The following is a 16718-nucleotide window of genomic DNA, read 5'->3' on the forward strand; positions in this document are numbered from 1 at the left end:
TGGTGACGCTGGATAGCAGTGTCTGTGGTTTCCAAGGGCTGCAGGCCCTTTATAGCCATGTCCTTAAGAGTGTCAAAGGTGGCGTCTGGATGGTCTAAGGCCCACCACCGTATAGTTCTGCTCTCTTCCTGAGACTTCAACCTCCGGATGAATTGTTCCATTAGCATTTTATTTTCCTCATGGATGCTGGCTGGACCAACCTGTTTCAGGGCCCGCAGGGCCTCCTGTAAGCGCCAGGCATAGTCCCGGATACTGTCCTCAGATTTCTGGACACACTGGTAGAACCTCATCCGGAGATCTGGCTCAGTGCGGTTTTCAAACTCTGTTTGCAATCTTTTAAAGATGGTGGACACTGATTCTTGGTCTGCGGCTGGCCAGGTCTCAACTTCTCGCTGAGCGGCACCAGTCAATTGTCCTAACACTACTGCGGCTCTCTGCTTACCAGTCACAGAGTACATGTCCAGTATGCCGCATATTTTCGTCTTGAATCTGGACAGTGTGTCCGGTTTACCATTATACTGGGGGAACCACTTCGCTCAAGGGATATACGGCAGGGCCATAGGTATCAACGGAGTTACGACCCCTGCTGGTGGAGCGGCCACTCCGGCCTGTGCAGCGCCGGGCGCAGGTTGGGCATCACGAGCGCTAACCAGTGCTCCGGCTGCTAGCTGGTCGTCGGCCATTGTTGCGCCCCCCCCTAGTGAATCGGAGCCTACCTTCTTCACTTTCTTTACCAGGTAGGAGGCAGCTCCGCGGGCGACGGTCTTCTTCCAGGACCTGGCGTCGCTCGCGTCTGACGTCAGAGCGTCCTCTGGCTCCTTCCAGGACCTGACGCTTCCTGGTTCGACGTCAGGGGCGGGGCGTGTCCTCAACTTCACGCGCTTCCAGGGGTTACGCGACTCTTCTTCCCGCGCGGCGACAGGAAGATGGCGGACAATGGCGGGAAAACTTCACCACAGTGGGTACTACAGTCTTTCTAAGGCGCACAGTACCCAGTGGTAGCGGGCACGGGATCCTGTTCGTGACGCCAAAGAGATGACGCGCCCCCGGGGCCGTGGGGTACTCGGCAGCCGGGCCTTCTGTTAGATGGCTTGGGGAATATCATGGTGGCTGGCCCGGTCCGTGGCCCAGGGCGGTCAACTGAAAAGTGTGGGGGGGGAGTTTATATTTATAGGGGTTTTAGGATAGTTCGTGACGCCACCTGTGGTGTCTGGTGAGGATCACCAGTGCTGCGTCAGTCCTCCGAGGCAGGTGTTAGGGCAGCTTGGGATGGAACGGCTCCCCACAGGTGGAGCAGGCCTCAGGGCAGCGTAGAGGGAATATTGGAGGGCGGTGCAGGGGAGAGACGGCAGGACGGTCCCGGAGGAAGGACGGACACTCACACGGGGGTAAGCTTCAGTACCTTTACTGGTGATGCTGCTGGCACGGTCCAGGGTACTCTAGGTGAAGGGCACACTTCTGGACTCTCCCCAGTGAGCGGGTATAGGGACTCCTGATCCGTGGCTTATTGTTCTAAGCTTCTGGCCTGCCTGGAGCCGGGCCTAGCTTGATGACTCTCTCTCTTTCTCTGCACCTACTGACCTGGTGGTAGGAACTTCTCCTTGGAGATCACTCTCCCTGGACGCGGAGGCCTCCGTGACTCGTAGCCCTGATGCTTTAGTCAGTGTTTGGTGAACCTGGGACCTGTAGTTCTCCAGGGGTTCCGGTGGTTCCTACAGTGTGTAAGGAGTCCCTGTAGGCGCGGACCCGGTGTCCGGTATAGACAAATCGGGGCGAGCATATTATGTTCCTCTGCCCCCTTAGCTCTACTCTCCTTCTCCTCTCGCCTTCGGCCACACTCGGGGCCCTCACTACTTGGGAGCTGGCGTGCTGCGCCTTCACCGCTCTCTGAGCGTCGGCACTACTACCACTGCAGTACTACCACTGCTTCCACTCCTCTTACTCTTCCTCTGAGCAGGAACTCTGTTCTTTTTCTGCCTAGCTCCACCCTCCAGTATATATATCCCTATCAGGGCTCCCTCTGCTGGTCTGAGGTGGTAGGGTGGAGGTGTGTGAATGTGTTGAGGGCCTCTTGTGGAGAAGTCCATCCATACACCTTCAGGGTTCTGTGGCACCAATGCGCAGCAGGGCGCCACACATACAGTATATTACTGGGAGAGAAACACAGACCTCACATCCAGCCTATATTACTGGGAGAGACACACAGACCTCACATCCAGCCTATACTACTGGGGAAGACACACAGACCTCACATCCAGCCTATATTACTGGAAGAGACACACAGACCTCACATCCAGCCTATATTACTGGGAGAGACACACAAAGCACACATCCAGCCTATATTACTGTGAGAGACACACAGACCTAACATCCAGCGTATATTACTGGGAGAGACACACAGGGCTCACATCCAGCCTATATTACTGGGAGACACACACAGAGCTCACATCCAGCCTATATTACTTTGAGAGACACACAGACTTCACATCCAGCCTATATTACTGAGAGACACACACAGAGCTCATATCCAGCCTATATTACTGGGAAAGACACACAGAGCTCACATCCAGCCTATATTACTGGGAGAGACACACAGAGCTCACATCCAGCCTATATTACTGGGAGAGAGACACAGACCTCACATCCAGCCTATATTACTGGGAGAGACACACAGACCTCACATCCAGCCTATATTAATGGGAGAGACACATAGACGTCACATCCAGCCTATATTACTGGGAGAGAAACACAGACCTCACATGCAGCCTATATTACTGGAAGAGTCACAAACAGCTCACATCCAGCCTATATTACTGGGAGAGACACACAGAGCTCACATCCAGCCTATATTACTGGGAGAGACACAGAGACATCACATCAAGCCTATAGTACTGAGAGAGACACACAGACCTCAAATCAAGCCCATATTACTGGGAGAGACAGACATACCTCACATCCAGCCTATATTACTGGGAGAGACACACAGATCTCACATCCAGCCTATATTAATAGGAAAGACACACAGACCTCACATCCAGCCTGTATTACTGGGAGAGACACACAGACCACAAATCCAGCCTATATTACTGGGAGAGACAGACATACCTCACATCCAGCCTATATTACTGGGAGAGACACAAAGACCTCACATCTAGCCTATATAACTTGGAGAAACACACAGACCTGACATCCAGCCTATGTTATTGGGAGAGACAGACATACCTCACATCCAGCCTATATTACTGGAAGAGCCACACAGACCTCACATCCAGCCTATATTACTGGGAGAGACACACAGAGCACACATCCAGCCTATATTACTGTGAGAGACACACACACCTAACATCCAGCCTATATTACTGGGAGAGACACACAGGGCTCACATCCAGCCTATATTACTGGGAGACACACACAGAGCTCACATCCAGCCTATATTACTGGGAGAGACACACAGAGCTCACATCCAGCCTATATTACTGGGAGAGACACACAGAGCTCACATCCAGCCTATATTACTGGGAGAGAGACACAGACCTCACATCCAGCCTATATTACTGGGAGAGACACACAGACCTCACATCCAGCCTATATTAATGGGAGAGACACATAGACGTCACATCCAGCCTATATTACTGGGAGAGAAACACAGACCTCACATCCAGCCTATATTACTGGAAGAGTCACAAACAGCTCACATCCAGCCTATATTACTGGGAGAGACACACAGAGCTCACATCCAGCCTAAATTACTGGGAGAGACACAGAGACATCACATCAAGCCTATAGTACTGAGAGAGACACACAGACCTCAAATCAAGCCCATATTACTGGGAGAGACAGACCTCACATCCAGCCTACATTGCTGGGAGAGACACACAGATCTCACATCCAGCCTATATTAATAGGAAAGACACACAGACCTTACATCCAGCCTGTATTACTGGGAGAGACACACAGAGCTCACATCCAGTCTATATTACTGGGAGAGACACACAGACCTCACATCCAGCCTATATTACTGGGAGAGAAACACAGACCACAAATCCAGCCTATATTACTGGGAGAGACAGACATACCTCACATCCAGCCTATATTACTGGGAGAGACACAAAGACCTCACATCTAGCCTATATAACTTGGAGAAACACACAGACCTCACATCCAGCCTATGTTATTGGGAGAGACAGACATACCTCACATCCAGCCTATATTACTGGAAGAGACACACAGACCTCACATTCAGCCTATATTACTGGGAGACACACACAGAGCTCACATCCAGCCTATATTACTGTGAGAGACACACAGAGCTCACATCCAGCCTATATTACTGGGAGAGACACACAGACTTCACATCCAGCCTATATTACTGGGAGACACACACAGAGCTCACATCCAGCCTATATTACTGGGAGAGACACACAGAGCTCACATCCAGCCTATATTACTGGGAGAGATACATAGACCTTACAACCAGCCTGTATTAATGGAGAGACACACAGAGCTCACAACCAGTCTATATTACTGGGAAAGACACACAGACCTCACATCCAGCCTATATTACTGGCAGAGACACACAGAGCTCACATCCAGCCTATATTACTGGGAGAGACACACAGACCTCACATCCAGCCTATATTACTGGGAGAGACACATAGACCTCACATCCAGCCTATATTACTGGGAGAGACACACAGACCTCACATCCAGCCTATATTACTGGGAGAGACACACAGACCTCACATCCATCCTATATTACTAGGAGAGACACACAGACCTCACATCCAGCCTATATTACTGGGAGAGACACATAGACCTCACATCCAGCCTATATTACTGGGAGAGACACACAGAGCTCACATCCAGTCTATATTACTGGGAGAGACACACAGAGCTCACATCCAGCCTATGTTATTGGGAGAGACACACAGACCTCACATCCAGCCTATATTACTGGGAGAGACACACAGACCTCACATCCAGTCTGTATTATTATTATTATTATTATTATTTATTATTATAGCGCCATTTATTCCATGGCGCTTTACATGTGATAGGGATATACATAACAAAAGCATTTACATAATCTTAACAAAACGAGTCAGCGACTGGTACAGGAGGAGCGAGGACCCTGCCCGCGAGGACTCACAGTCTACAGGGGATGGGTGAGGATACAGTAGGTGAGGGTAGAGCTGGTCGTGCAGTGGTGTTTACTGCAGGTTGTAGGCTTGTCGGAAGAGGTGGGTTTTTAGGTTCCTTTTGAAGGTTTCCACGGTCGGCGAGAGTCTGATATGTTGGGGTAGAGAGTTCCAGAGTAGGGGGGAAGCACGGGAGAAATCTTGTATACGATTGTGGGAGGAGGAGATAAGAGGGGAGTAGAGAAGGAGATCTTGTGAGGATCGGAGGTTGCGTGCAGGTAAGTAGAATCATAGAATCATAGAATGGTAGAGTTGGAAGGGACCTCCTGGGTCATCTGGTCCAACCCCCTGCTCAAAGCAGGATTCACTAGATCATCTCAGACAGATGTCTGTCCAGCCTCTGTTTGAAGACGTCCATTGAAGGGGAACTCACCACCTCTCGTGGCAGCCTGTTCCACTCATTAATCACCCTAACTGTCAAAAAGTTTTTTCTAATATCTAATCTGTGTCTCCTCCCATTTAGTTTCATCCCATTGCTTCTAGTCTTTCCTTGTGCAAATGAGAATAAAGATGATCCTTCTACAATGTGACAGCCCTTGACATATTTGTAGACAGCTATTAAGTCTCCTCTCAGTCTTCTTTTTTGCAAGCTAAACATTCCCAAATCCTGCAACCGTTCCTCATAGGACATGGTTTGCAGACCAGTCACCATTCTGGTCGCTCTTCTCTGAACTTGCTCCAGTTTGTCTTTGTCTTTTTTAAAATGTGGTGCCCAAAACTGTACACAGTATTCCAGATGAGGTCTGACCAAAGAGGAGTAAAGACCGATAATGACTTCACGTGATCTAGACTGTATGCTTCTGTTAATACATCCCAGAAGTACAGGGAGACTAGGTCACAGATGTATGGAGGGACAGGTTGTGGATGGCTTTGTATGTCATGGTTAGGGTCTCTGAGTCTTGAGTCTCTGAGCAATGGGGAGCCAGTGAAGGGATTGACATAGGGGAGAAGCCGGGGAATAGCGGGGGGACAGGTGGATTAGTCGAGCAGCAGAGTTTAGGATAGATTGGAGAGGTGCAAGAGTGTTGGAAGGGAGGCCACAGAGCTGGAGGTTGCAGTAGTCGAGGCGGGAGATGATGAGGGTGTGCACTAGTGTTTTTGCAGATTCGTGGTTGAGGAATGTGCGGATCCGGGAGATGTTTTTGAGTTGGAGTCGGCAGGAGGTGGAAAGGGCTTGGATATGTGGCTTGAAGGAGAGAGGTTTACCCCAAGGCAGCGAGCTTGTGGGACTGGGGAGAGTGAACAGCCATTGACGTTGATGGATAGGTCGGATGGGGGATGTGAATGAGAGGGTGGAAAGATGATGAACTCTGTTTTATCCATGTTGTGTTTTAGAAATCTGTCGGAGAAGAAGGATGAGATGGCGGACAGACATTGTGGGATTCTGGTTAGTAGGGAGGAGATATCGGGTCCAGAGAGGTAGATCTGTGTGTCGTCAGCATAGAGGTGATACTGAAAGCCATGAGACTCTATGAGCTGTCCCAGGCCGAAGGTGTAGATGGAGAAGAGCAGAGGTCCTAGAACTGAACCTTGGGGGACACCGACAGATAGGGGGGAGCGAGATGAGGAGGTGGTGTGTGAGTGGGAGACGCTGAATGTCCTGTCTGTTAAGTATGAGGAGATCCAAGATAGAGCCAAGTCCGTGATGCCAAGAGATGAGAGAATCTGGAGTAAGAGGGAATGGTCCACTGTGTCAAAGGCAGATGACAGGTCCAGAAGGAGGAGGATGGAGTAGTGTTGCTTGGATTTGGCATTTAGTAGGTCGTTGGTGACTTTGGTCAGGGCAGTTTCAGTCGAGTGATGCGGTCGGAAGCCAGATTGTAGACGGTCGAAGAGGGAGCAGGAGGAGAGGTGGGAGGACAGTTCAAGGTGGACATGTTGTTCTAGAAGTTTTGAGGCAAAGGGGAGGAGTGATATGGGGCGGTAGCTGGTCAGAGAGGAAGGGTCAAGGGAGGGCTTTTTGAGGATGGGTGTGATTGCGGCATGTTTGAAACATGAGGGGAAGACTCCGGTTGTTAGTGATAGATTGAAGAGGTGGGTTAGGGTTGGGATGAAGACTGTGGTGAGGTTAGTGATGAGGTGGGATGGGATTGGGTCAAGTTCGCAGGTGGTGAGGTGTGATTTGGAGAGTAAAGAGGAGACTTGACCTTCTGTAATGGTGGAGAAGTGGGGTTTGGAGGAGGAGGGTTGAGTAGATATGAGGAGGGGTTGTGTGGACTTTAGGCCAAAGTTTTGTCTGATGGTGTCAATCTTCTGTTTGAAGAATGAGGCAAAGTCGTCGGCTGAGATGAGAGAAGAGGGAGGAGGTGCTGGGGGACGAAGGAGAGAGTTGAAAGTGTTAAATAGCTGTTTAGGGTTGTGAGATAGGGAGGATATGAGAGATGAGAAGTAGGTTTGTTTTGCTGTAGTGAGTGCGGACTTGAAATTAGTGAGGGATTGCTTGAATGCGATGAAGTGCTCGATGGAGTGAGACCTTTTCCATCTCCGCTCCGCAACCCTGGAGGCCCGGCGCAGTTCTTTGGTAAGTTTAGTGTGCCAGGGTTGCCTGTTGAATGTGCGAGGTGTGGTGTGTGTGAGAGGGGCGATCGAGTCTAGAGCTGAAGCTATTGTGGTGTTATATGAAGCAGCAGCAACGTCTGCATCGTGTAAGGAATTTATGTCTGTGAGAGGAAGGAGGGATTCAGAGAGTGAGTGTAGGTCAAGGTGTCTGAGATTTCTACGAGGATGTGTAAGTTTGTGGAGTGGGGATTGTGCACCCGGAGAGGAGAGGGTAGAGAATGTGAGGAGGTTATGGTCAGAGAGAGGGAGTGGTGAGTTAGAGAGGTTAGATAGGGAACAGAGGCGGGTGAAGATGAGGTCCAGTGTGTGGCCATCTTTGTGGGTGGGTGTGGAAGACCATTGAGTGAGTCCAAAGGAGGAAGTGAGGGATAGGAGCTTAGAGACAGACGAGTGGGGAGTGTCAATGGGGATGTTGAAGTCACCCATTATGATAGTGGGGATGTCAGTGGAAAGGAAGTGAAGCAGCCAGGTAGTGAAATGGTCTAAGAAGGTGGTGGCTTGCCCTGGGGGCCGGTAAACGACGGCCAGTTGGAGGTTGGAGGGGGAATAGATGCGCACACAGTGCACCTCAAAAGAGGGGAGTGTAACGGAGGGTGGCAGTGGGATTTGGGTGAAAGCGCAGAGTTCTGATAGGAGGAAACCTACGCCTCCACCATGTTTGCCATTGGGGCGGGGGGTGTGGGTTACTGGGAGAGACACACAGACCTCACATCCAGCCTATATTACTGGGAGAGACACACAGACCTCACATCCAGCCTTTGTATTCCACACCATTTCCTTAACCCCATAACCTCCCTTCCCAACATCACGGAAAGAGACCTTACTCGTCTCCTCTCCAAATCGCACCTCACCACATGTGCACTCGACCCCATCCCATCCCACCTCCTCCCCAACCTCACCCCTACACTCGTCCCATCCCTAACCCATCTCTTCAACCTATCACTATCTTCTGGTACTTTCCCCGCTGCCTTCAAACATGCCACATCCTCAAAAACCATCCCTCGACCCAACCGCCTTGTCCAGCTATCGCACCATATCGCTGCTCCCATTTGCCTCCAAACTCCTTGAGCAACACGTTCACGTCGAACTTTCCTCCCACTTTTCATCTAACTCTCTCTTCGACAACCGACAATCTGGCTTCCGCCCCCACCATTCCACCGAAACTGCCCTTACCAAAATCACCAATGACTTACTCACAGCCAAAGCTAACAGACAATTCTCTGTACTCCTTCTTGTTGACCTGTCCTCTGCTTTCGATACAGTTGACCATTGCCTCCTACTACAGATCCTCTCTTCCTTTGGTGTCAAAGACCTTGCGCTATCCTGGATCTCCTCATACCTTTCTAACCGCACATTTAGCGTCTCCCACTCCCACACTACCTCCTCACCCCGCCCCCTCTCTGTTGTAGTCCCTCAAGGCTCTGTCCTAGGACCCCTACTCTTCTCCATCTATACCCTTGGCCTGGGACAGCTCATAAAATCCCATGGCTTCCAGTACCATCTGTACGCTGATTACACCCAGATCTACCTCTCTGGCCCAGACATCACCTCTCTGCTGTCCAGAATCCCAGCGCGTCTATCAGCCATATCCTCCTTCTCCTCCCGCTACCTCAAGCTCAATGTGGACAAAACTGAACTCATTATCTTTCCCCCATCTCGCATATCTTTCCCACCTGATCTATCTATCACAATAAACAAAATCACACTTTCTCCTGTACCGACAATCCGCTGCCTCGGAGTAACCCTTGACTCTGCCCTGTCCATCACACCCCACATCCAAGCTCTCGCCACCTCCTGTCGCCTCCAGCTCAAAAATATTTCCAGAATCCGTCCTTTCCTCAACCCTCAATCTACTAAACTGCTTGTGCATGCCCTCATCATCTCCCGCCTCGACTAATGCAACATCCTCCTCTGTGGCCTCCCTGCTAACACTCTCGCACCCTCTAGTCCATCCTCAACTCTGCTGCACGACTCGTTCATCTCTCGCCTCGCTACTCCTCTGCTACCGCCCTTTGCAAATCCCTTCACTGGCTCCCATTCCCCCAGCGTATCCAGTTCAAACTACTAACACTGACCTACAAAGCCATCCATAACCTTTCTCCTCCGTACATCTCTGAACTAATCTCCCGCTATATTCCCTCACGTAACCTCCAGTTCTCCCAAGACCTCCTTCTCTCCTCCAAACTTATCCGTTCCTCACGCAATTGCCTCCAAGATTTCTCCTGAATATCCCCCATCCTCTGGAATTCTGTGTCTCAACAAATCCGATTATCCACCACACCTGGATCCTTCAGACGGAACCTAAAAACCCATCTCTTCAAGAAAGCTTACAGCCTGCCATGACCCTGCTGCCTCCTCAACACCACCGGAGCTGCTGCAACCCCCAACCTACTGTCTCCTCCCCACTCCTGTAGAATGTAAGCCCGCAAGGGCAGGGTCCTCTTCCCTTCGTACCAGTCTATCTTTGTGAGTTTGTTTACTGTAAGTGATATTTTTACTTGGTATGTAACCCCTTCTTATGTACAGCGCCATGGAATCAATGGCGCTATATAAATAAATAATAATAATAATAATTACTGGGAGGACACACAGACCTCACATCCAGCCTATATTACTGGGGGAGACACACAGAGCTCACATCCAGCCTATATTACTGGGAGAGACACACAGACCTCACATCCAGCCTATATTACTGGGAGAGACACATAGACCTCACATCCAGCCTATATTACTGGGAGAGACACATAGACCTCACATCCAGCCTCTATTACTGGGAGAGACACACAGATCTCACATCCAGCCTATATTACTGGGAGAAACACACAAACCTCACATCCAGACTATATTGCTGGGAGAGACAAACATACCTCACATCCAGCCTATATTAATGGGAGAGACACACAGACCTCACATCCAGTCTATATTACTGGGAGAGACACACAGACCTCACATCCAGCCTATGTTATTGGGAGACACACACAGACCTCACATCCAGCCTATATTACTGGGAGAGACACATAGACCTTACATCCAGCCTATATTACTGGGAGAGACACCTAGACCTCACATCCAGCCTATATTACTGGGAGAGACACACAGACCTCACATCCAGCCTATATTACTGCGAGAGACACACAGCTCTCACATCCAGCCTATGTTATTGGGAGAGACACATATGTAGCACCCCGAGGACTCGGCTGCTACAGGGGTATTGCACCTCGAACCAGAGGTGTGGTATTCCACTCCCGGGTAAGGATGGAGAATGGAACAGAGCTCAGTTAGCTGCATGCACTACACGCACCCCATTTCCGGGGGACAGAACAACGGTACTCCCACCAGATAGTTGTGCAGGTACGACAGCGTCTGTCCCTGGCTGGAGTGGGGGGGGGGAGGAACATCCCAGTGGTGTAGGAGCAGACAGGGGAGGGACTCTGGGCATAGGTAGGAGCCCATTGGTTGCATTGTCACCAGGGCTCGGGTGTCAGAGGGAGTATAAAGGTGGGCACCATCTAGGAACAAGAGAGTTCAGTCTGAGGAGAAGCTGAGAGAGAGTTCAGCCAGAGAGGGCTGACAGGGAGCTGTGGCTCCGTCTGGGCCCAGCTCCAGAGCTAGGCCTGAAGCAGAGAGGAGAGAGAAGGAAGAGGAGAAACACAAAGAAAGGCCCAGAGACGCAAGCATAGAGGGAACCCTGAGATCCCACAAGAGAACGAAAACGGGTGAAGGGTTGGCAGAGAAGGGTGCCGGATCCCAAACTGGTGGAGGCCAATTATCCTTAGCCAGGAACCGGAGGTCGTGGTCAAGTTTTGGCACGACCCCTCACCACATCCACCAGGAAGGCACGCCACATAGGGTCAGGGAAACCGGAGAGAGGTTTTACCCCCATAAGGCCCGAGGAAGCCGGACAAAGGTGGGTCCCTGGTGGGGACGGCCAGTAGGAAGGAAGAGAGGGGAGCTCTGGACCACGCTCTGGAATTGCCTGGGAGTTGGCCGAGTCCCTGACCTGGTGAACGCAGCATGACTCGGGTGGTCCTACTGTGCACAAGCGACCTGATAAAGAACCGTGAGTAAAGCTTTTGAAACTGCACTACCAGACTCCGTGTTTCATTGTCGTACCTGCACCACCAGTACTGGGACATCCGCACCATCACCCCCATCATCAACTCTACAATAGCTGCCCTGAGGCATTACTCCTCCCGTGGGGAGTCGTTCCATTCTCAGCTGCACCAACAACACCGGCCTCGGCGGTCTGCCCTGCAGCGGCGGTCTCGTGACCGCGGTCCACGGGTGGCGTAGTCGAACATTCTAACATCTACTGCTAAATACTGCCACTCAGCTTGACTCCCTGGGCACGGACCGGGTCACCGCCACGAGACTACTACCCCTATCTGATCCGGCTCCGGGTAAGCCCCCGTGCGCGCGATGCCGCACGACTCAGGCCCAGGGGCGCGTCAACTTTGGCGTAGTCGGCAGGATCACGTGCCCGCAACCACCGGGTACTGCGTGCCTGAAGAAAAGTTCACATGTACCGTAAGAAGAAGTCTCCCACCAATTCCAGAGGGTCCCCGCCATCGGATGCCATCTCGGGTCGTTTCCCGCCGTTTGCCCGCCATCTGCAGCCTTTGCCCGCCATCCACGGAGTTTCCCGCCATAAGGAGACGATTCCCGCCATCTGAGATGATTTCCCGCCCTGGCAGAGTGGACGCCATTATGGGCGTGCCAGAGGGTGGCAAAAGACCACCTCCCATCGTGGGCCAGGTCCAAGAATGGCGCCAAAAGCGGAAACCGCCCCCACCAGCAGAGACTGCAATGATAGAAATGTCCATCAGCATGAGGGGGCTGCCCCTGGAACTGACTGTCACTAAGTTGCCCCGGGACCACCCTCAATGGGGGCGGATAGGGAACAAAACAGAGAGGATGGGTGCGGCCTGGAGGAGTCTGGACAGATCGCACCCGGAGATGGAGGGAGAGTCGAGCAGCACCGACCCTGTGGTCCGGAACCTGTTGCAGGCTGCCACCCCAGAAGGCCTGGTGGAGATCCTGGCACAGCTCCCCAGAGATCGGGAGCATGCACAGACCGCGCTGGAGGCCTTGGCCCGGAAGATGGCCCGAGTGCAGCAAGAAGCACTGGCCGAGTGGAGAAGGGAGATGGTCCAGCAGGCTGGAACCTGCCAGCAGAGGACGCCACCCGCAACGTGGAGCATGTCTGCCCCTGAGGATGGTGCAGGAGGGACGAAGGCCGGAGACGACGCCGCGGAGGGAGCCGCAGGGATGGAAGCAGGTAATAGGGACGTCATCACCCCGAGCCCAGTAGCCAAAAGCCTGCCCCAGCTCCCCGTCGCAGAGCCCGAAGTCCCACTCACCGCGCCCATTGCCGCACCGCCACCGCTCCTAACTAGGCCTCAAGCGGCGGGAGCCGCGGTCACGCCCTCTGTTACGCCATGCCCCTTGACCCTGAGCGCGGCAAAGCAGGAAGTACCACCGGCCTGGTCTCAGGGCCGAGTACCCCCGGGCGCCGCCGTCTCCACAGCGCCCTCTACCTCCACAGCGCCACCGGCCTGGTCGCAAGGCCTGGTGAATCCGGGCGCCGCTGCCCCTCCAGCGCCCTCTTCCCCAAAGGTGCCATACCTGGATCCACAGAGGATGCCTCCGGCCTGGACGCAAGGCCGAGTACCTCCGGGCGCCGCTGCCCCCACAGCACCATTAACCTCCACAGTGCTGCCCCTGGGCGAAGATCTCTTCGCGCAGCATACTAGCCCGGACGGGCTGCCCTTCGTGTGGCCACCGGAGTACATCAACCCCCGACTCCGGAGGGAACGGCCCCTGTGTGAGCCTCTAATCCCGGCTCCGGCGCCCGCCAAAATTGTCCCGCTCCCATTGGAGGAGGCCCAATTTGCATGGGACCCCACCGGTGAAAACCTCATGGGGTTCACCCAAGAGACCCGGGCGGCCGCAGCCCAGCGTGAGGAGTGCTGCCGTCAACAGCTGGAGGTCTTTGGGAGAGAACGGCGAGAGAGGCGGATCCGCGAGGAACGGCTGCAGGTCCAAAGCGCGGAGCAGAAACGCCGGGCCCGACGAAATCCCCGTACGGCCCATGGTCCCCGCGCCACCGGGACCGTAATAAAGTTCCAGCTGGAGCATGGCTGGGGCTTTATCCGGGATCACCGAACCCCCGGCGACGTCTTTGTCACCCGCAGGGATGTTGAGAGCCACCTGCCGGAGGGACACCGCGGACGTGACCTTTACCCGGGTGATGAAGGCAGCTTCACCCGGCATCAGTGTGCTAAAGGACCATACGCCCTTCACGTGCACCGGTTGACGGAGGAGGAGATGCAGGATGAGGAAGACCAAGAGGACCCGGACGGGTTTGAAAACTACCCTCAGGAAGGAGCACGAACAGGACACCATTATTAGAGAGTGGTAAAGAAGGACTGTATATAGTTACCCGTCGGGGTACAAGAACTGTCGTAAAGTTGGTGTTTGTGTGAACTGTTACTTGTGTGCCCCTTCCTAAATTACCAGGCTGAGGACTGTGAGCAGCCACTCCCTTATCCCCACTGGCCGAGGACTGAGAGCGGCCACCCTGTAAATAGTTGCGCTTCCTAAGGCGCCCCCTACTGGTTTTATAGAAGAACTGCGTTTCTACTTTAGAACTAGAGACTGTTGCACTTTACCTGGTCACAAGTTGCACGGTGACCAGAGATCAAGAATGTGTTGGTCAAGAATGTTTTATATGAAAAAGTTTTTGCTAAAAAAAAAGTTGATGGTATTTTATAAGTGTGTGCAGAAAGTCTAATAATGTTTCCGTAATGTTTTATACCTGTAACGTTAAAAGAAGAAAAGTACCTCCCATAAACGGATGATTGAAAGTTAATATATCTTACATGCAAGTGTACACTTTAAAATTTTTGTATGTCTAAATTGTTTTACTCTTTTCCAGCCCGAGGACGTGCTGTGATTTACCAGGGGGGAATGTAGCACCCCGAGGACTCGGCTGCTACAGGGGTATTGCACCTCGAACCAGAGGTGTGGTATTCCACTCCCGGGTAAGGATGGAGAATGGAACAGAGCTCAGTTAGCTGCATGCACTACACGCACCCCATTTCCGGGGGACAGAACAACGGTACTCCCACCAGATAGTTGTGCAGGTACGACAACGTCTGTCCCTGGCTGGAGTGGGGGGGGGGAGGAACATCCCAGTGGTGTAGGAGCAGACAGGGGAGGGACTCTGGGCATAGGTAGGAGCCCATTGGTTGCATTGTCACCAGGGCTCGGGTGTCAGAGGGAGTATAAAGGTGGGCACCATCTAGGAACAAGAGAGTTCAGTCTGAGGAGAAGCTGAGAGAGAGTTCAGCCAGAGAGGGCTGACAGGGAGCTGTGGCTCCGTCTGGGCCCAGCTCCAGAGCTAGGCCTGAAGCAGAGAGGAGAGAGAAGGAAGAGGAGAAACACAAAGAAAGGCCCAGAGACGCAAGCATAGAGGGAACCCTGAGATCCCACAAGAGAACGAAAACGGGTGAAGGGTTGGCAGAGAAGGGTGCCGGATCCCAAACTGGTGGAGGCCAATTATCCTTAGCCAGGAACCGGAGGTCGTGGTCAAGTTTTGGCACGACCCCTCACCACATCCACCAGGAAGGCACGCCACATAGGGTCAGGGAAACCGGAGAGAGGTTTTACCCCCATAAGGCCCGAGGAAGCCGGACAAAGGTGGGTCCCTGGTGGGGACGGCCAGTAGGAAGGAAGAGAGGGGAGCTCTGGACCACGCTCTGGAATTGCCTGGGAGTTGGCCGAGTCCCTGACCTGGTGAACGCAGCATGACTCGGGTGGTCCTACTGTGCACAAGCGACCTGATAAAGAACCGTGAGCAAAGCTTTTGAAACTGCACTACCAGACTCCGTGTTTCATCGTCGTACCTGCACCACCAGTACTGGGACATCCGCACCATCACCCCCATCATCAACTCTACAATAGCTGCCCTGAGGCAATACTCCTCCCGTGGGGAGTCGTTCCATTCTCAGCTGCACCAACAACACCGGCCTCGACGGTCTGCCCTGCAGCGGCGGTCTCGTGACCGCGGTCCACGGGTGGCGTAGTCGAACATTCTAACATCTACTGCTAAATACTGCCACTCAGTTTGACTCCCTGGGCACGGACCGGGTCACCGCCACGAGACTACTACCCCTATCTGATCCAGCTCCGGGTAAGCCCCCGTGCGCGCGATGCCGCACGACTCAGGCCCAGGGGCGCGTCACATAGACCTCACATCCAGCCTATATTACTGGGAGAGACACACAGACCTCACATCCACCTCATATTACTGGTAGAGACACTCAAAACTGACATCCCGCCTATATGTCTGGTAGAGTCCCACAGACTTTACATTCAGCATATCGTACAAGTAGAGACCCTCAGAAATCACTTCCAGACTATAATATAATAGTGCACAGTTCATTCTCACAAGACAAAAATCTGAAACTTGGATGAGACTCCAAACTTCATATCTGGGGGCTGAAAGTGTGTGAAGGAATGAAGGTTGCATATGGAAACCAAGCACAATTTTGTTAACTAAAGCAAACTACTAAGATATGTAAAAAAATGTTGCCAAGTCAAAAGTGTCTCTAGCCTTTAAGTCTCAGAATTTTATCTCTCCGACCCTCCTATGTCTGACAACCTGTGATACGCGCAGAACAAGAATAATAGTTTCGGATTGAATTATCTCGTTCCTCCCATTGCACCCTATGGGAGTGTCACAACCTTGGAGCAAATCTCAATGAAAAACCATAAATATTTCCCTCTCCTTATCTATGGGCTCCAACCGTCTGCTCATAATGGAGTGGCACTTGGAATCAATGGCACAGAACTTTTTGTACAAGGAAAAAACTTCTTTTACTCTCAGAGAGGCTCAAGATACTACAGTCCCTTTTCACGGGGAGCAAGAGTGTTGCAGCGAATTCCCCCCTTGGCTTG

The sequence above is a fragment of the Phyllobates terribilis genome, unplaced genomic scaffold (genome assembly GCF_046119375.1).
Source record: "Phyllobates terribilis strain yellow unplaced genomic scaffold, ASM4611937v1 Scaffold_2__4_contigs__length_985480577, whole genome shotgun sequence".
NCBI classification, from domain to species: domain Eukaryota; kingdom Metazoa; phylum Chordata; class Amphibia; order Anura; family Dendrobatidae; genus Phyllobates; species Phyllobates terribilis.